Source organism: Canis aureus, chromosome 13 (genome assembly GCF_053574225.1).
Source record: "Canis aureus isolate CA01 chromosome 13, VMU_Caureus_v.1.0, whole genome shotgun sequence".
Lineage (NCBI taxonomy): Eukaryota > Metazoa > Chordata > Mammalia > Carnivora > Canidae > Canis > Canis aureus.
The window spans coordinates 53555737-53580627 of record NC_135623.1 but is presented as its reverse complement, the minus strand read 5'-3'; the positions used below and the strand labels follow the sequence as shown (position 1 = coordinate 53580627).

At 35.4% G+C, this 24891-nt stretch overlaps 1 long non-coding RNA gene across 2 annotated transcripts in view; it reads right to left on the bottom strand.

Moving 5' to 3' along the window:
• Positions 1-3851, bottom strand: part of LOC144282527 (uncharacterized) — a 33316-nt gene extending 29465 nt beyond the window's left edge. For both annotated transcript variants that reach the window (XR_013350998.1, XR_013350997.1), the window contains exons 1-2: positions 3702-3851; positions 145-337 (exon numbers count right to left, since the gene is read on the bottom strand). This is a non-coding gene — a long non-coding RNA (uncharacterized LOC144282527). The remainder of the gene's footprint in view (positions 1-144; positions 338-3701) is intronic.
• Positions 3852-24891: the final 21040 nt, after the last annotated feature.

Sequence of the window (24891 nt, the reverse complement as noted above, 5' to 3'; positions counted from 1 at the left end):
TCTTTTCTGGGGCCAAGTTTGCTCCCTGTACCTTATAAACATATACCCCTTTGATCCAGAAATTTTACCATAAGAAGTAATCCTAAAATACTCATAGATGTGTGAAAGTTATATAAGCATAATATAAAATGGTCTAACACTTACCCATCAGATATTCCTTGCAACTTCAAATACCTGTGCGCTGTAGCAATATTCGCTTAAGCTGGAATTATAAATGTCTTAAATATGGCATTCCACACATGTTATTTGTTAGCCATTAAAAGCTATGCTTATGAAAGCACCCTTGAAATGTCTTCAGGGGTATGCACATGAAGAGAGACAAAGAAACTTCAAATACCTGGGTTTGGCAAAGAAAAAAGATGGAGGATTTGCTAAGTAAACAAGAAAAAGTAGGCAGAGAGTTTTTAATAAAGAATAGACAAAGCAACAAATCTGGTAGTATTTCTCCACCTCTGCATATTAGAACTGTCCCTTTTCTCTGCCATTAATAATTAGCGAGAATCATGATAGGTTCAATGTAGTGAGTGTCTCTTGCCCTGGTCTAAAGCCATTTATCCATATCTCCCACATGACAAATAACTATGGGAACATAGTGTTGTTCAGAAAGTTTGAATCTATCCAAGAAAAAAAAAAAACACATTTTCCACGTCAAAACAACACAAACTAAAATTTTTGAAATATATCTTGTCCACAGGGTCAAGGTATGGTAAAAGTGACTAGGAGAAGTACACTCGGTTTTATATTTGAATTATGCACTTAATGGTCTTCTTTTTTAAGAACCTGGTTGTCAAATGCATTCATATTGCTCAGCCTCATTCAAATCAGTAAGTAGTTTGAGTTGTTAATCTTCTTGCCTGCAAGTTCAGACCTAACAGGAATCATTCATTATAATATTAGACGTTAGTCATTCTCCTGAGACTGCTACATCTCAAAAAGTCCACATCTTATGAGTCTAGAAAAGAGATAAGCCTGATTCCCTTTAGAGAAGTGGATTGTCTCACCATCCTACATTATCCTAGTTCATGGGAAATGGGGAGCCAAACATAAAATATACATTTTCCAAATAATAGGAGATAAAAATACAAAAACACAGAACCCGAATATTAACTTCTCTAAAATACGTTTCCAGGGCAATATGGGCTCTCTCAAACAAAGTGAATGATAAGATTCAGTAATCTGTGTCCACTGAAAAAGGGAATTATATTTGAACCATTTTAGTTTTGGGAGAGAAAATATGACTGCTTTTAAATATGCCATCTGAGCCTTTATGAGGTACATTAAAAGGTGATAATTTCAAGGAATGTCTCAGGGGAAAAGAAGGCTTTTCAGCTGACCAGACTCTACTGGAAGGAGCTTCACTACTTTACTCATGAAATCCAATGGTTAAGTTTTTGGCTAGTCCCTAGAAGAATCACAGAAGAGATTCTTAAGATTTGTGGTTAAAGCCATTACCCTTTTCTAAACTGTCTTTCTTGTTTCGAATAATAGATCCTGGTTTGTCTCTAGTATCTATTTACAATAACACATGTGACCATGAGACCTGAAATTTCACATTATAAATTTGACATCTTAACCCACTTGTCTATAACGTCAGGTGTACACCAATGTGCTCCAACATCAAGTAGAATTGGATATACAGAACAGGATCTGATAAAGTTCGAGTGAGTTTGGGTGCTACACCTTTATCCCTTCCTCTACTCTTGTCTAAAGTACCATGCAAAGCTGCCAATGATCAATGGCCTGAAAGAGGGTGGAGTGGGAAATCCTAGATTTCAGAAGACCCTACACAAAATGTCATCATTCTCAAAATGCAACTTTCCGCTCATGAAATTCTGGGTGCTGTTGATTTGGTTGTCTCAGTAACCAAAGCAGTAGTGATTATATCAGAATATAAAACAATGGAATCATTCATTGGTAAATTGGCAATACTACCTGAACAAATCAGGCTCTTCAGGGCACTAAATGAATAGCCAATAAAGGGGATTATGGTGTTGACTTTCGAGATTGATTCTGTCAAGGGGAATTAGAATTGCTGCTACACAATTAGGAAAGTAAGAAATATTGAAGGTTCTAAAAGAAGGTCCTGGGGTGCTTCCTGGTTCTGACTTATCCATTGATAAAGCTCATTGGGAGGCCACAGCATTCATGCAGGAAAGATAACCAAAGCCTTAGATTCCTCAAGAATGACCGTTTGGGACACTACATTAGGTAAGACACCTTGACACTTGAGACATTAGCTACATTTTTTAAAAAGATACATAAAATAAGTAGTAGAAGAGTCATAATTACTAACACTAGCCTCATGACCAATTACAAAGAGAGAACATAGCAACTTCTTGTGCTTTAATTTCTCAGGCTTATATATTTCACTTCTCTTTTCTCATTTATCTTTTCTTCCACCATTTTGTATAGGATATGTTGGTATTAAACAACTTTTCAGTTTGGCTGTTAGGATTGGAGCCAAATGGTAAAGCAACTAGATGAAAAATGGATTTTTCAGGATGCAGTAATGAATGAAACTTTGTGCTGTTCCCCTTTGTGTGGACGCATTTTGGACGTGTGAAGGTTGTTAGTTGCATTAAGTTAGTTGCACTGTTCCCAGTGAAAGACCCAGCCTATTTTCCAAGGTAGAAACTAAAATGGCCAAATTCTGAGTTGTCCCTTCCATTTGGAGAGTATATGCCTACAACAAAGGTTCCATCACTCACATTCACTAATTCCAGACTAAGAGGCAGGATCAGAGAGCAGCAGAGATTGAGAATCTTCCATGGAAGTCATGAAACAAGAAGAGTTTAGTTTGCAGGGCACTTGGGGCAGCAGTGCCAGCAGGACCAGTGAGCCCTCAGCATTTAAGGTTTTGAGATGGCTTCATTTCTTCATGGGACCGTTTCTAAAATATTATTTGGATGTTTTCTGCGGCTGTTTAGACTCCAAAGAGCTATATAGTATGCTATTTTTCCATTTCCTCATAGCCTCTTTTTGGGGGTTTTCAAGGTTTTTTGTTGTTGTTGTTTACTTTTGATTTTGAAGTAATTTTAGGTCTATTACTTTGGTAATAGTCTTAGTCCAATGCCTTTGTCTTTTACAATCTAACATTAAAAGTGATGTTTTATCACTAGAAGCAAGTCACTAGAAGTCCAGCTCACATTCAAAGGAAGGTTAATTAAGCTGCTTCTTAGTGGAGGAGAGTCAAAGAATCTATAGATACTTCTCTAAAACCACCATGTACACATGCACATACAGATGTAAATACTTAAATACATAAAATGTTTCATAATAAATACACCCAGAAAATTACACAGTATAAAATATCATATAATATCACGTATATTCTAAAAATCAGTCCGTAATTATGTGTGTGTGTGTGTGTGTGTGTGCGCGCACAAGGACTTCCAGTCTAACTTCCTGCCTGACAACGTCTAATGAATTACAACAAGGCTCAAACACCCTCCAGGGAAGGGGTATTTTTTTTAACTGTCTCTACAATTGAGTTGCACACATAGACAGCCATAACTCTCAGACTATGGGAGATGGAGAGAGGATGGTAGGAAGGACAGATTTCAGGCAGGAGCTAGAGGGTCCTTAGAAAGAATACTAAGGAAGAAAAGGAGCTCAGTAAAGCAAACTGAGCTGGCTCCCAGAGGACAAAAAGTAGTGGTTCTAGGTACTAGAGCATGGCAGCTTTCACTGCATCTACCCACCAGGTTCTCTAGAGGGCTATGGCCTCTCGGGTCCTCCTGTCCCAATACAGCTGCTACCAGTAGATGAGTGAGCAGCAGAAGTGAAACAATTAGCATTCTAATGTGAGGAATGCCCATAAATAACTGGAGAGGGTGGGCATAGAAGACAGAACTTTGCAGCAGAAGACTGATGTGTTCTATAGCTAGTGAGATTTGCATATTCATATTATTATGACTTCATTTCTATCTAAAGGCTGTTTGGTAGGCTCAGACTGGATAAATACCAAAAAGTTAATATTATTTTGACTTTCTTTTTGCTAATCTGTCTCTTCTAACTTTTCTACAGTTAACATGTTTGCTAGTAATAAAAAACAGGTTTTTAAAACACTTCTTCAGATATGAAGAAAGATCAAAATATAATAGAAAGTGAAAATAGGATACAAAATGGTATACAGTAGGGATCCCATTCATTTTTAAATACAGATGTATGGTAATACAAAGTATTAATAAGATTAAATATGCTTGCATATGCATATATGCATATATGCACACATACATTGACATAACTATCTCTATATCCATATACCTACCGATAACTATTCAGTTGGAGAAAACCTAGCAGGAAACATACCAAAAGTAGGTAGTTACTCATGGGATTGCAAATGATAATGTCATCTTCCTGGAACTTCTCTGTATTTTCCAAAATTCTTTAATGAGTATACATTATTGTTACAATCAAATAGAAAAAAATACTAACATTTTAAACAATTAAAAAGGGAAATAAATCATGACATTTCATAAGATGCAATGATATTAATTATCAGTATTTCATTTCCAAAGAAATGTAATGACATGATAAATACACATGATATAATTGTCAATTTAAAAAAAAAAGTTAAAAAGCACAACATAAGGAATATGAAATCAACTCTGTATCTGTGTGTGTGTGTGTGTGTGTGTGTGTGTGTGTGTATTTAAAACATGAATTTGAATAGGACTCTTCCTGTTGTCTTAGAATTTTGGCTGAAGCCCAACACTGAGAACAATGAGTTATAAATAGCTGTACATTCTAAAGAGAGATGCTAGACACATCTATGGAGGATTCAGTGAAGAGAAAAGAACTGGTCTGGCAACTCTCAACCCTTACTACCACCTCTAACCTATTTAAGTGAAGTCTAAAGTTCAAAAATGGATTCAAGAGCACCCTTAAGAGAGAAGAGCAGTCAAACTTACAGGGAGTGCACAGTATTTTCTCTTCCCTTCAAGCCCTGCCTCAAATGTTCTAAAAAGAAACATCCATGGAGGGGTAGGGTATCTACAAGAAAGAAAGACTGGCATCATTCATTAGCTGTAACCCTGTTGCTGCAAAAGACTGAAGTAAAGTGAGAATTTTGATAGAGCCTGATGTGTGTCTCTTGGAATTTTAGGACCCTGGAAATTGCTTCTCAATCTAAAAGCAGGCAGTAAGATGGATTCATTTGAGTTAGCAAAATAAGGACAAAAGATAGTCATAAGAAGCAACTTGTCCTTCAACCCCATAGCAAGGTGAGGATGCCTAACATTCCTGAGAACTAAGTGGTACGATGGAATTGACCCAAAAGGAAAACTAGGAGACAGTTGAAAAACATGTTAAAGGTCAGAGAAATGTCTATATGAGGGAGTAGCATAGCACAAAACTCTGAGTGTGTGTATGTGCATTTGCACGTGCAAACTGACCCTAAAGAGCTAGAAATATTGTGTAAATATTTGGACACTTTCCAAAACAGAGGACATGGCTAACAAAGAATATTATTCAATAGAGAACTAAAATAGTACTCGTCATCTAAGAGTTTTCTTTTCCTCTAATTTTCCTTTCCTTGTTTGAACACTAGGGTCCAACAGCAGGGTGAGGATTGATAATATCATGCTCACCTTCTTCATTGCAGGTCCTTCAGCCACAATGGGTCAGAAATAATGCTGAGTAGAAGGGAGAAACTTTGATTTAGATGAGAAATTAAAATTTTTTCGTTTTGTTTTTAAGATTTTATTTGTTTATTTGAGAGAGAGTGCACATGTGTAAACGGGAGGAAGAGGGGGAGGGAAGGGGAAAAAAATCTCATGCACTCAGCGCAGCCTGTAGAGCCCACTTTGGGGCTCAATCTCAAACCCTGAGATAATGACCTGAGCCAAAACCAAGAGTCAACTGCTTAACAGACTGAGCCACCAAGGTGCCCCAGAAACTTAAAGTTTTGATTTAGATATTACTAGCCTTTTAGTAATATCTGAAAGTGAATCTTAGTTTCCAAACAGAAATACATTATGATAATTAAAACTCTACATAAATACACGGTCTAGCAAAAATACTCTTTGCATTATTTTAATTTTTTAACAAAATGAGGTGTGTGTATATGTGTGTGTGTGTGTGTACACATGTGTATGTGTATTGAGGAATAGATAGATGGATAGATGACAAATAGAAAAACAGGTAAAGGTATACAGGCATTGACACATAGATCTCCATACCTTCAAAATAGTAATTTGAAAGCAATATGTCAAAACTTTAAAAATGATTCTCTCCAAGAGATAGGAATGAGAGATACCATTCTTCATCATCCTGTCCATGCTTGTCTTTTCCTGTATTTTACATTAATACTATGTATGAATTTTATATACAGAATAAAAGGTTATCTAAAAAATTCTGATTAGGGGGCATTGTACTGTTCTACTAAAGTTTACTAGACTGAAAGTAGAAGTGTTTTTGACAAAGACTGTCAAAAAAAAAAAAGATGCCAAATATAATCTGAATCTAAACAGTACATTTAACACAGGCCAGAAGTATTTTAAATGCTTCCTAATGGTTAAACTATCTGTACAGAAGCACGGATAATTATTTAAACAGCCATCATTCTCAATAAGAAAAATTGTTTTTGCAAATATAGAATCTTCATCATAAATATTTTCATCTCAATTTATTTAATATTCCCACTTTATTCAGATATTGGCTGATTTGACTTTTAAAGTTCTAACTCATTCAGTTCCAGGAGAAAAAAAAGCTTGCTAACCACTTTCCATCCCCAAATTTACTTTGATCACTCTTGTGATAGTCCACATATTTAATTACCATATTCACACCCTTCATGTTCTGTCCATAGAGATTCTCTCATTGACCTGCTTTGTGTTGCTTCTGAGAAAAGGCTTTCTCTTTAAGGGGAAAAGGGGGGAAAATGTAGTAGAAGAGCTATAGACTGAGAGTCAGGAAGTTGCCCTTGACATATCAGAAATGAAACAAGAGCTAAATGTTTGACCTCCCTTATTCTCAGTTTCTTTATCTGAGTCCTGTTTCATTCTTTCACACACTACTCCCTTGAAATCCTGTACTAGGAGAATTACCCAGACATGCATTTCTACTTGCTAAGCTTTCAATTGCCTCCATTTCATTGAGGCTCTTCCTTGGTTGAACCCCCTTCTTTTTAAGGCTTTTGCAGTAAAATTCAGTGCTGCCTTTCTGGCTCTAATTTCCACAGATGCTGTAATTTCCATAGCCAGTTGAAAATTTAGGTCTTCCTGGGACACATGGGTGGCTCAGTGGTTGAGTGTCTACCTTTGGCTCAGGGCATGATCCCAGGATCCAGGATTGAGTCCCATCGGGCTTCCGGTATGGAGCCTGCTCCTCCTTCTGCCTATGTCTCTGCTTCTCTCTCTCTCTCTCTCCCACTTTCATAAATAAATAAAATCTTAAAAAAAAAAAAAGACAGAAAATTTAGGTCTTCTTGAGTCAGTAGACTTTTCCCTCTGGTCATTGTCTTCATTCCGTATACTCAACTGTGCCCCCAACACATTGTTAGACCCACTGCACACTGGAAGAGCTCTTCATTGGGTCACAAAAGAGGATATCAGGCCAGGTTTCATAAATAGAATCAATATGAAGTTCAATCTTTCATCAGTGACTAGTAAAAATGTAATTGGTACACATGTTTCATCAGTTTGTTTTCTTCAAACATGAAAGAAGAAATGTTTTGACCTTCTGTAATATCATGTCACCTTTTCCTTCAAGAGATATCATATTAAAATTCCTTTACCTCTCTTTCAATGTAAATTAGACAGTTTTACAGGGCATTATTATTCCCCAATTTAAGTTTGCATTTTCTCTCAGATGAAAACCTTGACTTTCTGGGACATTAATGGTGTTCAAAAATGAAAGCCAGCATTCCTATTCACATGACAAACATTTGTTTCCACCAAGTAGTAAAAGCATAAGAGTAATTTCAATGGCTACAAGTAAATTGCAGATTCCTTGAGAAGGGATTATTGAAGTTTCTTATTCCTAACCTGATGAAAACATAACCTGATCAAAACATAATAAGTGAAGAGCATTTGTCCCTTAAAGAGGATCTTTAGAGCTAGCAGAATATGAAACATTCTAGAAAAGGCTCCTGCATTCATCTTTACCTGTTTTTTCTCCTCTAATTTTCAAGCTCCTTAATATTACCTCAAATGAAATAGAAATTCACACTCCTATTCTCTAACCTCACCATCTTAGAGAATTGTATCCACACCTAAAGAAATGGCTTTGTGAGAACCTGTGTATCTATAATGAGTGAAACCACTGTACACATAATATAAATATACACTTATTGTAGCAATAGCTATCATTTTATATTGCTTTTATCCTGAAAAATTATGTTACATATATACTTAATTCCTAATGATCAGTTAGGCTTTCCTTGAAAATGGATAAGTTGAGTGCTGTATGACTTATTCACAATACAAGAATAGAGACAACAACATTTGGGCAGGAATAGCTCTGAACTAGAAATAAAGAATCTTGGGTCTTTGTAACCATTTTAAAATTGCATAGGCTATAATTTTTAAATACACTATAATTTTTAAATACACTCAAGTAATACAAAAGTATGTAGGTTACAAAGCATGTTTCCTTCTGCATCTTCCCAATGTCTCTCCGATAGACTCTTCCTGAAACGACATCAATGTAAATTTTTTCCATGCTTAGTGTGTGCATTTATACACAAAATACATAGGTGAATGACAAATATATATTTTAATTTATAAATAAAATCACACCGTGCACATTATCTTTAAAAAATCTTTTTTTACTTAAAATATGTCAAACATGTCTTATGGGTATTTCCTACTTTTTAAAACTGTGGCAGAATATTTATATATAGGTGGTATTTAACCATTTAATTATTGATTATATTTAGGGTTATCTCAATTATTCTTGATTACAAAGTCTGCTTCAGTGAACATCTCAATATCCCTATACATAGAAGTTGAAATTTGGCTCAAGTGTTAAGCTCATTTTAAAAATTTGATAAAGATTTCCAAGGGCCCACCAAAGAAGCTTAACAAATTTCTTTTCTCACAAAGAGTATATTCAGAGTTACCATTTCCCCACAAATTCACCAAAATGGGATATTATCAATCATCAGTCTTTTTGCTTTTTTTCTAAATTATCTATCTCACAATCACAATTGCCTTCATTTTATTTCCCTGACTTTCACAGCAGACTTAGTATCATTTCAAAACTTTATGCATTTATTTGTATTTCATATGCTTTTCCCTTCTCCTTATTGGATGATTCATTTCTTATTGACTTGTAGATGGCTTTTGTATATTCTTTGTTACACACACACATATACATATTTTTTTAAAAGGATAATTTTTATACATATATACATCTTTTTACTCTATTCTTTTTTTAAGATTTTATTTATTTATTCATGAGAGACACAGAGAGAGAGAGAAGAGAGAGAGGCAGAGACACAGACAGAGGGAGAAGCAGGCTCCACGTAGGGATCCCGATATGGGACTTGATCTTGGGACTCCAGGATCACGCCCTGGGCCCGAAGGCAGGTGCTAAACCGCTGAGCCATCCAGGCGTCCCTCTAGTCAACTTCTTGCCTTTTTGTGTGTTTGTTTTTGTTTTATTTTGGTTTTGTTCACTGGTATAGGGAACCCAAAGTGGCAAGGTGATAGTCGTTGCTCTCCCCCCCCTTTAATTAGGATCTATGACAGAAGAGTTCCCATTCTGGGAACTAGGATCTCTAATCCAGCAAAGACTAAGATTGTGGGAATAATAAGGTCAGCCTTAGTGAAAGGGAACATATATGCTTTTTGATCCATGCTTACTTTCCATCCTTGCCACCATGCCTTCATAGCCCCATCGTATAAGCAGTGGGATGACTCAGTAAGAAACTAACTGAAATTCATTGCCTGCTTGGTTGGTAAGAGCTTCGTATGAGATTGCTATTCTCTGGTAGGTATTGATATGTAATGAAAGATCCGCATGTATCATGTCTGCTCTCCTTAGTCTGTGTATATACATTTCTGCTAGACATCCTTTGTCTTTGCATGTTCCTTCTAAGTACTGACTATTTGATCATATTATTTCCCGCTGCTCAAGAGTTGGTATATATCCTCTCCTCAGGCCACTTCTTTATCAACATGGAATGGATAATCAAATGTATTGCTCTTAACTCCTGCAGTTTCCTTGTGGCTTGCACCAACATACTCTAGGAAACTATTTTGTGAACCAGGCCCAAGTTTTTTTTCTCTCTGTCAGGAGTCCCCAGTGATGCCATAGATGTGGATTGTAGGAAAGGTCCTACAGAGAAGACAAATGAGCCTAGGCCATCTTTATGTAATTTACTCAGGTGTTCTAGACTGACTTCAGTCCAATCCTGAATGTATCCCTTCCATTATGTAATGTACTGCTCTGATATCCACCTGGCCTTGTGACTTGGTAGGTCTGATAATAGCTCATGATGATCAGCTTTTTTTCACAGTCACTTGTGTTCCATGATAAGGACTAAATTTTTATTTGTTACCAGCATCACACTATTTTTCCAAATAAGGAATTGTTCTCTGCCACAAAGATAAGGCTTTGTTCCAGAATCCTAAGTAAACCTACTGCTTGCCTTTTAAATTTATCTTCTAATATACTTGGGGTTTTCTTATTTTTGTTTTATTGGTTTATAATAATCAAATATCTTGATTTTTCTTCCTTCTTATATTCTAGATTTTCTGCCTCTTTTAGGATGGTATTCCTCAAGCAAATGAGAATGGTGCCTTTATTATATATTAAATTCTTATATATACATGAATCTATTTCAAGACTATTAGAGTCCCATTAATCTATTCATCTCTTTTTGCATCAGTGGTACTTTATATATAAAATATAGAGAGATATTTGTATATTATTTATATAATCATGTATAAATTGTATTATATATTATATAATATAAATAATATTATAAAAGATTAACCTTATGCACTTTATATATGGTATATATATAATTTCTTTATTTTATTACATTGAACAGGATTTTTCATCCAAAATGGGGTACTACCAGTTGTAGTGGAAATTTTTGTCTTGTGCTTGTCTATACCATGAACATTTCTAATATTTTTTCCATTAAGTAAGATCTGTCCTTAAGGTCTTCTATAAATACATTATGTTTAGTTAAGGGATTTTCTCTTTATTTCTATCTTTCTAAGAGATTTTATTGGAATCTCTGATAAAAAAAAGGAATTTTTCAGTATCTATTGAGGGATCTTCCCCTCTACTTTTAATTTATTGGTAAAATGAGTTATGCTAGTATCTTTCCTAATGTTGACCCCTACTTGCAAATGTATTTGGTCAGGATGTATGGTGATTTATACACTGCTGTTTCAATTTGCTGTTATTTTATTTGAAACTTTTGCATCTATACCCATAGATGAAACTTCTTTAGTTATCATTTTTTATTGATCTTTTCTGGAATAAATAGCAGTATTTTTGCCCTTTTACAGAATTAGTTCAAAAGCTAACCAATCCTAAGCAATGAAATGCATATCTTACATAGTAATTATCTGTTCCTGAAAGATTTGGTAAACTTTTACATTTCCTTTCTTATTTCCATAAAATTAATCAGTTGCAGAAATGAGAATCATATTATTACTTCAGTAGTGCAACAACAACAAAAAAAAAATCAATGTCGTAGAAATTGCTCTCATCAATTTATTTTGTGTTCAGTGGGGAAGTTTATATACATCAATGTAAAGCACAAACACCCAGTCATGTTATGTTTACAAAAATGTCTCATGCTTCCAGGGCCGCCCAGTACATTATGACATGAAGCACAACCTTGACAACATTTTCTATGGGGTTTTATCCAATTCATATAATTATCAACAATATACAGGGAAGGTATTTAACCTGGAGATTTTTAAAAGATAACAAAATAAATTGTAGAATAATGGAACTCAAAACAAAGCGTATACTGGAAATTGTAATGTTTACTCTGCATTTAAGCACATAAAACAGATATTAGTTAGTTAATGCTATTTACTATCAAATTCCATGTAAGGAGTGACAAAAATCATTAATCAGAGGTGATTAAATGTTATTTCTTAGATCCCAGATATTTATAAATAAAACCCCTGGCTGTGTAATTTCTGAAATTAACTCTTTACTCATTAGATTAGTTAGAATAATGTTCAGATGTGAATAACAGAAACATAAAATGACAATGGCTTAAGTCAGAAGTTTGTCTCTCAAGAGTTCAGAGCTAAACATTACAGAGACACAATATACAGCCCTACTCCAAAATGTCTTCAGGGACTCTGACTCTTTCTAACTTTCCACTGTGCCATCATGGTCTGAGGTGGAATTGCAGCCATTACATACACTCTAAGCAACAAGTTAGCGGAAGGAGTTAAGTGCACTCAATAGGTACATGCCATTTGTCTCATATCGAAGGGTCCTGGAAGCTGTCAGAGGGCATTTCCACTTAGATCCCATTGAATATAGTTATATTTCATACCTCATTACAAAGGCAACTAGCCAGTTTACTTTATTGTTCTAGGAAGGCATGTATCTAGTTGAAAATCCTATTGTAATAGGAGAAAAGGAGAGCAGATATTAGGAGAAAACCAACCACTTCTGCTATTACCATTTCACATACCCAAGTAGTCTGCTCTTGCATTTCCTGATCTCCTCTCTCTTAAAAATGCAAGCCCCTGGTAATGAATGGTTCTGCCCAAAGAGAAAAGATAGATCAGTACAAATTAATCAGTGCTGATGGAGAAAACAACCTAAAGAGCATGACTTACCGCCAGTGGGTCAGTGGTGCTATACTGATAGATAAAAAACAGAATATTTTCTGAATGGAGAAATTGAACCCTAGTCTTTCAACCAGCCACTATATTCTGGGCACCAGTAATATGATGCTGTTTAGGAACCATGTCTGTTACATCAAAGTTGTTTTAGGTATTTATAATAGAATTAGAAACCGACACATACAATAAAATGTTACACAACCTAATAATTATTCATAACAAAGACATGTGACAGGTCTCCATAAGATTAAGTAATATGCTAATGGTATAGGCAAGAATGGGGACTTCTGCTTTAGATATTATGGTGGCTAGGAATTTAGAGGGACTGATTATCTTTCTGAAAACAACTAAAAGTACAAAATTAAACATAAAAATGTCATATTAAAAGCAGCTATAATGTGACAAAATAGTAACTTATTGCCACTCAAAAACATAATGAAAAAAATGAATTCAAATAGTAAGGACAGGATTAATGTAGCTTTTTACATGAGGGCATTTTCTAAATCTAGAAACCTGAATATCATTTTCATGGAAAAATGGGGATTAAAAGTAAAGTATCAGGATGTGTGCCTGGGTGGCTCAGTCCATTAAGCGTCTGCCTTCAGCTCAGGTCATGATCCTACAGTCTTGAGTTGGACTCCCTGCTCTGCAAGGAATCTGCTTCTCCCTCCGACCCTTCCTCTCTGTCTCTGTCTCTGTCTCTCAAGTAAATTTTTAAAATTTTAAAATAAAAAAGGACCAGGTTAACCCAAGTTACGAAATTGACAAGAGACACTTCCCAACCAATAATGTGGGACTCCAGGTGGCCACAAGTTTAATGAGAATGAATCAGAAGTGAGCCCATCCCCCTTTCTCCACCTCCAGGAGGCTACAAGGAAGTATACTTTGGTATTAAAGAAAGCAAAAAGGATAAATCTTCACTGAGAAGTTGTAATCCAGCCTTTCTATAGATTTATAGCTCCAAGACCTGGGTGGCTCAGAGGTTGAATGTCTGCCTTTGGCTCGGGTTATGATCCCAGGGTCCTGAGATTGAATCCTGCATCAGGCTCCCTCTGAGGAGACTGCTTCTCCCTCCGCCTGTGTCTCTGCCTCTCTCTGTCTCTCATGAATAAATAAATAAAATATTTAAAAAATATATTTGTAGCTCATATTCATATCACTTGTGTGGTCCAAAAGACCTCAGACTATAATTTTAGTTTAAGATGGTCCCAGACATAGTTCCCTTAAGTACACAGCAGAAACAAATAAAAATACTCTCCAGATTTTTAGCGGAATTTATCTTCATCCAGAGACTCAACAATTCCCACAAATAATATCTCAAAGAAAATAAGCAACTAAGAGTTAATATTTACAATGTACACATCAAAAGAAGGTATTATTAGAACAACAAAAACAATAACAAAAAGCCAAAACAGAGATTTCAGATATTTGATTCATGAGTTCTAAATTTTAGGATGCCTATTACAGAGAAGAATTAACATATAACATATCTGTGGACACCATAAAAAGTGATCCAGTAGATATGAGAAAGAATAAAAGAGATACTCTAGAAATAAATAAATAAATTCAAATTTAAGAACTCAATGATGTGACTGTGAGCAGATCAAAAACAGCTGAAAAGAAAACTAACTAAAGATTGATCAGAAAAGACTACCTACACTGCAATAAGAAGAAATAAAGAAATGGGGTGAAAAGATTGAGAATAGAGTTAACACACCTCACATATTTTTATCAAAGCCTAGATGGAGAAGAGAGAGAGAATAAGGCAAGAAAAATATTTGGAAAGACAGTGGCAGAAAATATTCTAGAAATGATAAGAAACATCAATCCCTAGATTGCAGAAGCTTAATACATCCCCCATAGGGACCGCCTGGGTGGCTCAGTGGTTGAGCACCTGCCTTTGGCTCAGGGCGTGATCCCAGAGTCCAGAAATCGAGTCCTGCATAAGGGCTCCCCACAGGGAGCCTGCTTTCTCCCTCTGCATATGTCTCTGCCTCTTTATGTGTTTCTCATGAATAAATAAATAAAATCTTTAAAAAAAATACATCTCCCACAGAAGAAATATCACATTACAGTAAAGCAGTACACCACCAAAGACAAAGAGATGATGTTAAAAGAAGCCAGAGAACAGATTTCTCTTAATGGAACAACAGACTGACATCTGACTTTTCAACAGCTTCGATGAAACCAAAAGATAGTAGAATGACAGAAGTGACTGTCATACTAGATTTCTATATCCGGTGAAAATATAATTTTTAAAAGGGAAAATAATGACATTTTTCTTATAAGCAAAAATTGAGAAAGTTCTCCACTAAGAGATTTTCATTAATAAAATCCTAAGGGATATTCTTCAATTATAAGGAAAGTGATCCCAAATGGAAAGTTTGAGATACAAGAAAGAATATAGCACAAAGAAATTAGTATTTGATTAAATCTAAATGAATTTTGACATTAAATAAAAATTAGTAATAATATATTGTGTAATAGAATTAAAATATCTAACGAAATAATAAATATCAAAAGAATAAATGACATCAAAATTCTTTAAGATTTCTACTGTCTAGGAGAAAGGTAAAGGTATTATATGACATTATATGACGTGTTAAATATTCACATTATAATTTCTAGGGAAACAACTAAAAGAAAAAATATAATATACAATTTCCAAAGTAGTAGAAGGGAATACTGGAATAATAAAAAATAATCAACCCTAAAAAGGCAAGAAACAAGGAAAAAGACATGACAATTTGAAATGTTAGTAATTACATTAAATCTGAATGTACCATAGGTTCCAGTTAAAGGGCAAAAAATTTTAGGCTACATTTTTTAATTATAATTTGCATATTAACTATAAGACATATAAAAACATGGAAAAAACAAAAGTTAAAAATGAAAGCATGGGTAAAAATGTTTCAAAAATACTAATCAGAGCAAAGTTGGTACATTTTTATCTATTATTTTCCTAAATATTCTGCCTCTTTGTCTTTCTCCTTTCTCCTAAAAGCTCTGGTTTGAAAGTAAATATATATGTATAAGTATAAGTATAAGTATAAGTATAAGTATAAGTATAAAAGTATAAGTATATGTATATGAATATGATAGAGAAAAAGAGAAATATATAGAAGATCTGAACAAAATAGACAAAAATAGAGGACTCCTCTATTTACCTATATGCATTTATACTACTTCAAATTTTAAAATAAGCGTATTTTATTCTTAAAGTTTCAATTTTGTTTAATTGAAAGAGCTGTCACTAACTACTCTAGGACTTACTTTTTCCAGGAGACTTTTAGCTCTTTTCTCTAACAAAGAGCAAGAGATGCTCTCTCTTTTTTTTTAATTTATTTTTTATTGGTGTTCAATTTGCCACCATATAGAATAACACCCAGTGCTCATCCCATCAAGTGCCCCCCCCTCAGTGTCCGTCACCCAGTCACCCCCACCCCCTGCCCACCTCCCTTTCTACCACCCCTTGTTCGTTTCCCAGAGTTAGGAGTCAAAAGGGATGCTCTCATTCATGCTTTTTAAGTGAAGGAGTAAGCTCCAAGACCCCCTTTGCCAGATGTACACCACACCCAACTTCATGAGTGACAGCAGTGGCAAAGCCTTGAGGTGCGCAGAATTAGAGAGCAGGTCTAAGGCCTGTGGAGTTTAGAATGAACTCACTGAAGTAAGACCTACAACCAGACAAATCTCATGAATATGTGTTGACATCCCTGGAAATTTTTGGAAGTCTTTGAGAAAAGGAACTCAAGGAAAGAAATGTCTTGATTTAAGGAAATATATATTAGGATTCATCAAGGTTTGGCTAAATATGTTAATGAAATAACATCTGTGCTCACCAGCTGGTAGTATCTCCACCAACTTCCCTAGAATGTATTTGGAGAAATCCCAAATTATAAAATTTAAACTATAGAATGAAAATGTAGCTCAAGCTGCTTTAGCAATTCAGGTGAAACATGTTTGATTTCATTTGTAATCGGGATTAAATGTTTCCAATAGTAAATTTAATGCATTTCAAGTTTTTTCCCGTTAAAACATATTTCCCTTACCTACTTTTACCTCCACGCTGGAACAATTGATCTCTAAAAGGCAAAAGCACAGGTTAGGATTCTGCAAGCAGAGTAAGGAGCAGGAACTCTACTCTGGTAGGGAGGCAAGAGAGGACAAAAGAAGGACATTTAGGGTAATATGTAGTTTCAAAGGCTTCCAACACATGGCCATCAGAACTAGAAAGAAATAGAGCCACAAACATAGAAATAATAGCCTAGTACCATCATTTTTTAAAAAGATTTATTTATTTATTTGAGCGGCGTGTCGGGGGAGGGGCAGAGGGAGAGAATATCCAAGCAAACTCCCACTGAAGAACTCCATGCAGAACTCCATCCCAGGAACCATGAGACCAGGATCTGAGCTGAATCCAAGAGCCGGACATTTAACCAACTAAGCCACCCAGGCACCCTAATGTCATCATTTTGAACCTGGACTTTCATAAGCCATTAGGTTTCCATCCCAAGACCACTTAGGAAAGTGGACCCACTTTCCTAAAGGACCACTGCAGAAAGTGAGATGCATCCTTACTCCCATTCCAACCAGACAAATGGCCCATTTTTATGGGATTTCATTTAACGAAAGCTTGCACTGCCTTTTAAATGAGTTTTTTAAATTTTAAAACCACTTGTAAAAAGTAAATAGGTCCAGGTCATTTTTTAATTGCCCCACTGACTGTGGAATCTAAATAACATTGCATTAAACCCTCAGCACCAACATTGTTTAAGACTCTCAAAAATGTAATCCCCCACGACCATGATATCTGAAAAATGTCAATTCTCTTATGATGCTCTAGAGCCCTTGCAAGTTTTTTATATGCGTGCTTGCAACCAGTACTCATAATAGTCTTTGGGTATTGGTACCATTTTTATATTCACTTCATAGATAATAAAACTTGGGCTAAGAGTATTTTGAAAATCATCTACGGCAAAAAAAAAATAGTAAATGTCAATCATAAATATGGTCCAGCTTCTCTCCCTTCAAAGTTTATGTTCTTAAGAAAGTCACAGTATTTGAAAGTAATTAGTAGTTGATTTATCGCACTTGAAGCATCTGGGCTATAGAAAAATTGTATTATCTATCTTGTCTTTTATATCAGATCATGAACATAAATCTCACTGAAAGACAATATTATGGTGTCAAAAAATAAACTGGTAAAAGAATAAAAATCTTCACCAAAATTTTAGATGGCTTACTAGCATTACTAGTTTGTGTGATTTTTTTAAATTATTAGGTCATTATGCATGTGACTGTTTTTCCTTCACACTAGTTTTTTTTTTCTTTTTTACATTTCCCAAGCACTAAAAGAAAAACAACCTGAAAAAATTTTTTTAAAAAGATCAAAAGAATGGAAGAAAGAAAACTGAAGAGAACACCAAATGAAAACCCAGCAGGGAACATGAACACTGTGTCTTATTGTCTTCTGAGGGAAGAGGGAGGGTCTTCCAAAATGCTAATATTGGTACAGCTTTCTGACTCATCCCTTTATCCCCCACAGCACCTGGCATATTGCTTTGCATATGTACATAATCAATATTTAAATGAATGGATGGATGCATATGAAGCTCCGAGTTCCAAAATTCTATATTTTAATTCTCCCTCTCAAAGCTAACACCATACATCCACTATATTTTTTTAAAATCTGATCACAATGAAATAAAAAACAGGATTTGGGCCTATTAAGGACACAAAGTGCTTAATACTTTGAGGTTTAACACAACAAATACCACATACTTATGTGGACATGCAGTTTGCTTATAAATGCCATTCCTGTTATCCAAATTCTGTTACATAATAAACTGCACAGAACTTAGAGGCTTAAAACAATAGTTTCTCATTTTCCCTCATGGCTCTGTAGGTTGACTCATACAAACTCAGGACATCTTAAGTAGTCATTTGAGGCCTTAACTGGGCTGGACATCCAATGTGGCTCATTCTCATGGCTGACTGTGGATAATGGCCACCAACTGGAGCTCAGCTGGAACTGTGAACCAGAGCACCTATACATGGCTTCTCCATATGCCTGGGAGTTCTCACAATAAGGCAAATTGATTCTGAGAGGAAACATCCTAAAAGATCAACAAAGAAGATACGAAACCTCTTATAACCTAGTCTTGGTTGCTTGATGCTACAGAGCATCACTCCTGCTCCATTTTATTGCTCACACAGGCTAGCCCAGATTCAAGGAGATGGAAATTAGATTCCATCCCTTGATATGAGGCACAGTGCTCAGGTGCAGAGAAGGAGAAACCTGGTGGTGGCCATCACAGAGACTATCCAACACAAATGCCTAAGACATAATTTTCAAAAGGTTAGATGTGAACTGCTTCATCTGGGAGTTATATTGTATTAAAACTTATTAAGAAGTCCTTCAGACATAATTGTAAACTAAATATTTGCAAGGTAAAAACGATGTGTTTCAGCTCTACACAGCTTTCCAATAAAACACAAAATTTCAAGCCAACTCAATTTATTTAAATAATTTGCCAAACTATAGAATAGTTTCTATGGTTAATAAAATTTCAAATGAGTATATTTTAGTTACTTCTAAGAAAACGCATGAAACCATGCCATGATTATCTCCTCGTACTGAACTTTGTGTCTTCTGAATGACAAACTTATACAATATGAAAAGTAAAATAAAGTCTTGCCATTTGTCCTGGATCTTAGTGGGAAGAAAAAGTAAAGAATGGCTTGCTTTGTCCCGCTAATATATTCAACAATTAGCGATAAGGAGAAAAGGGCTGACACTTTTTTATTGCCCACAATTTATCAAAATGTATTTGTTTTGCATCTTAATTTAATTTTCATAACACCCAAAAAAGGTAGATATGATTGACTGCATTTTGCAAATAAGGAAACTGAAGTCCTTCAAGGTTTAGCACCCTATCCAAGTTAATGGAAGGAATAGTGTTAGGGTCCTGAAATTTTTTCTTATGCTGTCTTGCTTCATGAGACAAAGTGAGTGTGTGTATATTACAAACTCTCTCCATAAATGAGGTAGTTCAGCTACAATATATACCTATATAAAGGAGGAAAAAAGTTGAAAATATATTTACACTCCACTGGGTTGTCTTACAGATGAAAAGTGAAAAAGAAATATCTATATTCATATAGAAATCCTCGAAAGATTGCTTTGCCTTCAGTGATTTGGGGAATAGAGTAACTCAAATTGGTGAGGAAAAACATAAAACAAATTTCTTTATAGGCATATATTTGATAATGTGGTCATTCTATATTTCTGTCATATAGTAAAAGAATATTATGGGTAACACTGCTTTATATCATTTGCTTTTATGACTAAGCTCTGATGTAAACTGGTAAAATAAATAACTCAGTGATGAATCTGAAGTAAGATTTGCATTTTTTTTTCTTTTTAGTCAAGCAAGGTTTAGAGCAATACCCTCACCTTTTCTGGAAAAATAGGAGATTAAATAAATTTAGAGCTTTCTACAAAAGCCTAAAACCAAAGAAGACCAAAACATTAAATCAGAGTCTGAAAGATAGATGAATTGTATTATTTAAATATTAGCACAGATGCACTCTTGAATGTGAAGCATTAAAATTTAAGTTGTTTATCTCTCAGACAGATTTAATTTAATATCACGCAAGGCAAATAGACCTTTAACTTATTCTGGTAAAGTAGCGCTGAATCAATTGTAGCCACTGCCTGTTAAATGAGAAAAAACAAAAAGAAAAAAACATAGCAGCAACTATTTATATGTATCTGGAGAATAAAGAGGACTTTAAATGTTTGTGAAACAGTTTTTTGATTTCGTGTGGTTATAATCTAAAAACATGAAGGTCCCTCGGGTCTTTGCTATGATGGACCCATATCTTCCAGAATAGGCAATGATACCTGATTTGGCACTCAAGGTCAAACAATACTCTTTTGTTTCACACAATCTGTCTCAATAGCAATGTTGTGTTTAGTAAATATTCTTTTTTTAATGTTAGGATTGTATTTCCCTATGTCTGATCCATAGTAACTTTTGCAATGCCTGACATAAAATAGGGGCTCAGTAGATATCTTTGGAAGAATTGAGTGTTTCCTTTTCAAACTGTTGGGGGCCCACATTAAACCATGCCTACAGGGGTGCCTGAGTGGCTCAGTCAGTTAAGCATCTGCCTTCCACTTGGGTCATGATCCCTGGGATCAAGCCCTGTGTCAGGCTCCCTGCTCAGTGGGGAGCCTGCTTATCCCTCTCCTCATAGCTTGTACTCTCTCTTACTATCTCCCTCTCTCTCTGTCTCAGAAATAAATAAATAAATCAATTCTTAAAAAAATAAACATAAACCATGTCCAAAGCTTCCTACCAGTTTCTGGATGCTTTGTAAATTGAACATATAATTGTACAATTAATAACCCCTAGGCCTTATCAGCATAGGTAATTTATACAAATACTTCAGCTGTTTGACTCATGAGATGAATCAAACCCTTCCAAACAAACTGGCTCATTTATAAACAATGCAGCTTTACAGATGATTTTAATATTGCCATTTCCCTTAACAACTTGTATCTTACTGCAACTATTTATAAGATTTCTCTTAGAAAGTTTGCTTTCAGATAAAGTCACCAAGCATGTGGAAAAATACCTACACTTTCTTGCTATGTCTAAAACTCATGCAGCCCTGTCTAATCATCATGTTTTATGAGCAGCCAGTGGTTTGAGCAACATGTCTTGTCTTTCCCATAAATCTCTTATCCCGGTTTGTGTTCAAGGCTCAGGTCTGCTGCAAAGGCTGATGTCTAATGCACAGTGCCACCATCTCTAAAACTGGAGTCATGTAAAGGTTTGCCCACACCCTCTGAGATAAGAGACTGACGGTGTCAGGTTCACAGATAACCGTTAAGGTAGTAATCCCAAAACCCCACATTTCTAACCAACCTCTATTAAAGCTGGGTGGCATTTGCTATATTTAATCCAATCTGCCTAATCAAATGTCCTGCCCCTAACATTAATCAACAAACAAGTATTTCAGAGGAAGAGATCAAACTTTCTTTAAAAAAAAAAAAAAAAAAAAAAAAACTAACATGGGAAAAAGTACTACATGGAGAAGACTCAATCCTAATTCCCATGGCCAATAAATCTATATTCAGAAGCATTATATAATCTTTCTCTTATATCTCCACTGACCAGACTACAAGTGCCTAGTGGTGATCATAAGATTTTCCAGCACTTTTGAAAACCCAGACACAATAATTGCCTCAATAAATCTCACTCAAGTCATATCGTTTGCTCTCCAAGAACAATTCTCTCTCTCTTCTAATCCACTTTTGCTTTCTAAAAGATATTCTGAGCTGCAGGATGTGGTTTCTCAGGTTAATAGGGTGCCAATATTCTTCAGTATGGTTCATGTCTTCTTCACATGTGAACCCCAACATTCACAACCTTTTCTTAAAGGATATTAGTCGATTCCATCTGCTCTTATTCACATTCTGTGAGTGCATGCTGGCAACGATGAAAACGCCATAATCTCAGAAGAAGTTGTGGGTAGTTACTCTTTGGCTTTGACCTTGGAACTCCAGTAAAGTGTTCTAGGTTACAGGTGACTGAAGTTATCTAAATTTGAAGAAGATAAAGTTTACTATTTGCCAATTTCAAATACTGAAGAGACATTTGAGATGTCTGCTCAGGGCACCTAGGTGGCTCAATCAGTTAAATGTCCAACTCTTGATTTTCTGCTCAGGTCATGATCTCAGGGTCCTGGGATCAAGCCCCATGCTGGGCTCCATGCTTAGCAGAGAGTCTGCTGGAGAGTCTCTCTCTCTCTCTCTCTTCTTCTCTCTCTCTCTCTCTCTCTTTCCCTCCCCCATCATGCTCTGTTTCTCTCAAATAAATATATAAACCTTAAAAAAATATTTCTACTCAGAAGGTGCCTGGCTGGCTGAGTCAGTGTAGCATGTGACTCTTGATCTCGGGGTTGTTTGAGCCCCACATTGGGCATAGAGATTATTTTTAAAAAAAGATTTCTACTCAAAATGCGTTCCTTTTACCATCTGGCAATATCCCCACCACGTTGTGTAGAAAGCTTCACAATGACTGTCTTACCTATTCTAGCACAATATTGTATACAAGATATCTACTCAGTAAGTTTTAATTAAATTTAATTGTCGGCATTAATAACATCCTACAGGGAACCCAAACAATAAGACACCTTAAAATTAAACTATGTAATGGTAAAACTAAGCAACACATTCTGTTTTCAAAAGCCAGAATAATCTCCTGAAAGTATTTCACTAAATTTACCATTTATGGATTTTTCAGAAGCATTAATAAAACTAGCAGAAAAAGTACTGGTGGTGTGGTTTATATGAAATTGATGTGTTTATGGATTTATTCTATTTATCTTTAGAAAATGTTTTAATAGATATAAGTTTGTGATACTAAATGGGAATCAACTCCTGCCTTCTCCACTGGCTCGAATATTTGCTAGTGTTTATTAAAATGATAATACCTTGCATCAGGATTATAAAATTAAGTGAGAAATGTATGAAAAGCCCTTAGTAAAATGCCTAGCACATAGTAGATCTCAGTGAATGTTTATTGACTTAACCGAATGCGAAGAAGAAAGAAATACTAGGCGGAGATTTATCATCCCACCTAGGTGATGAGCCCAAAGTCTAAGAGAGCTTGCCCAGTTTTATAAACCAAAGGATTTGCAGCTTGTGGGATTTTCTAAAAGGATTTTCACCATATAGTAAGCTAGAAGTGGGCATAAACCCCATTCATTCATCTGGGAGAAATATATTTAGATTTATATCACTCCGAGGAAACATATTAAAATTTCATATTTCTTTCTGAAGTCTTATTCCTAACCGAGTTAGTGAACCTGTCATCGGTATATAAAGACTCACTTTCAAGGAGAATGAAAAATGGTTCTCTTCTATAATCAGGGACTCACCTCTGTATCCTCCTTAGTAACATCAGCCGTTGTGACTCTGGCTCCCTAGCAACCATGTCTTTCTATATCAGACAGCTTTATTTGAAACAATCTTCACTGGAGAAAAGGAAGTAGAAAAATGTCCATGTAAAAATAAAAATAAAACATGAAATGTCCATGAGAATAAGTGCAGTCAATGCTTACTTGGGATGCTAAATAATTTTCCTTGTATGATTTTAATATGAAATTAAAATTAAAACCTGTAGATTTGTCAGAGAGCTGGATATATATGTATTTTATCAGGTGAGAACTTAGTTTCACTGTTCTGCTAAAAGAAAAATAAGAGAAGAAGGGACAATTCTGTCCAAGCTAGAAAGTTCTAAAAAGCAACATGCCAAATATTTCAGGAGAGCTTTGTGTTATTAAACATAATTTTGATGTGGCAAATTGTACTTTGAGTCTTTGTGTCCTACAGCCTCTGGGTGAGCTCATTTCTATATGGAGTTGGTTCTCAGAGCCAAAGGTCTGACAGTACATAGGAAAGTTTAAGCAAACAGTTCACTTTATTTGAAGCGGATTTACTACTGCCATCAGGAACACCATGTCCCTCACGGCCTCATTTTATGGCCCTTGTACCTGATGGGCTGGTTCATGACAAGCTCATTCCTCGTCAGTGCCCATTACCTGCCCAAGCCTTCCCCACGGGCCCTCCATGCAACCGCCACGCAGGATCTCACTTCAGATCCAGTATCCTCGCAGCCAAAAGCACTGATCACAGATACCCAAACTGCGTTTTCTGCTTGCCGACAGAGTAACTGATATTCGTATTTGAATTAAAAAGATAGCCCTCAAAGTCCTACTTTACAGAAATCATTGATATTCTAAACCAGGAAACATTTCACATGCACATTAAGCAAATATACCACCTAAAGAAAGTATTCATTATGCCTCAACATCTTATTCTACACCTAAAGATATAGTGTTTTATGAAAATACCTTTAAAAAAGCAATAAAAAGAATAACGTGTTCACAAATGCACAGCATCTTACACATTTAAAACTATTATCCCCATGTTATAAACAATGAAACCAGGACAGTGATTTGCTCGATGTCACATAGTAAATTAGTGACAAAAAAGAATAAAAATCAATGTTTCCTATCTATAAGCTTGAGACAC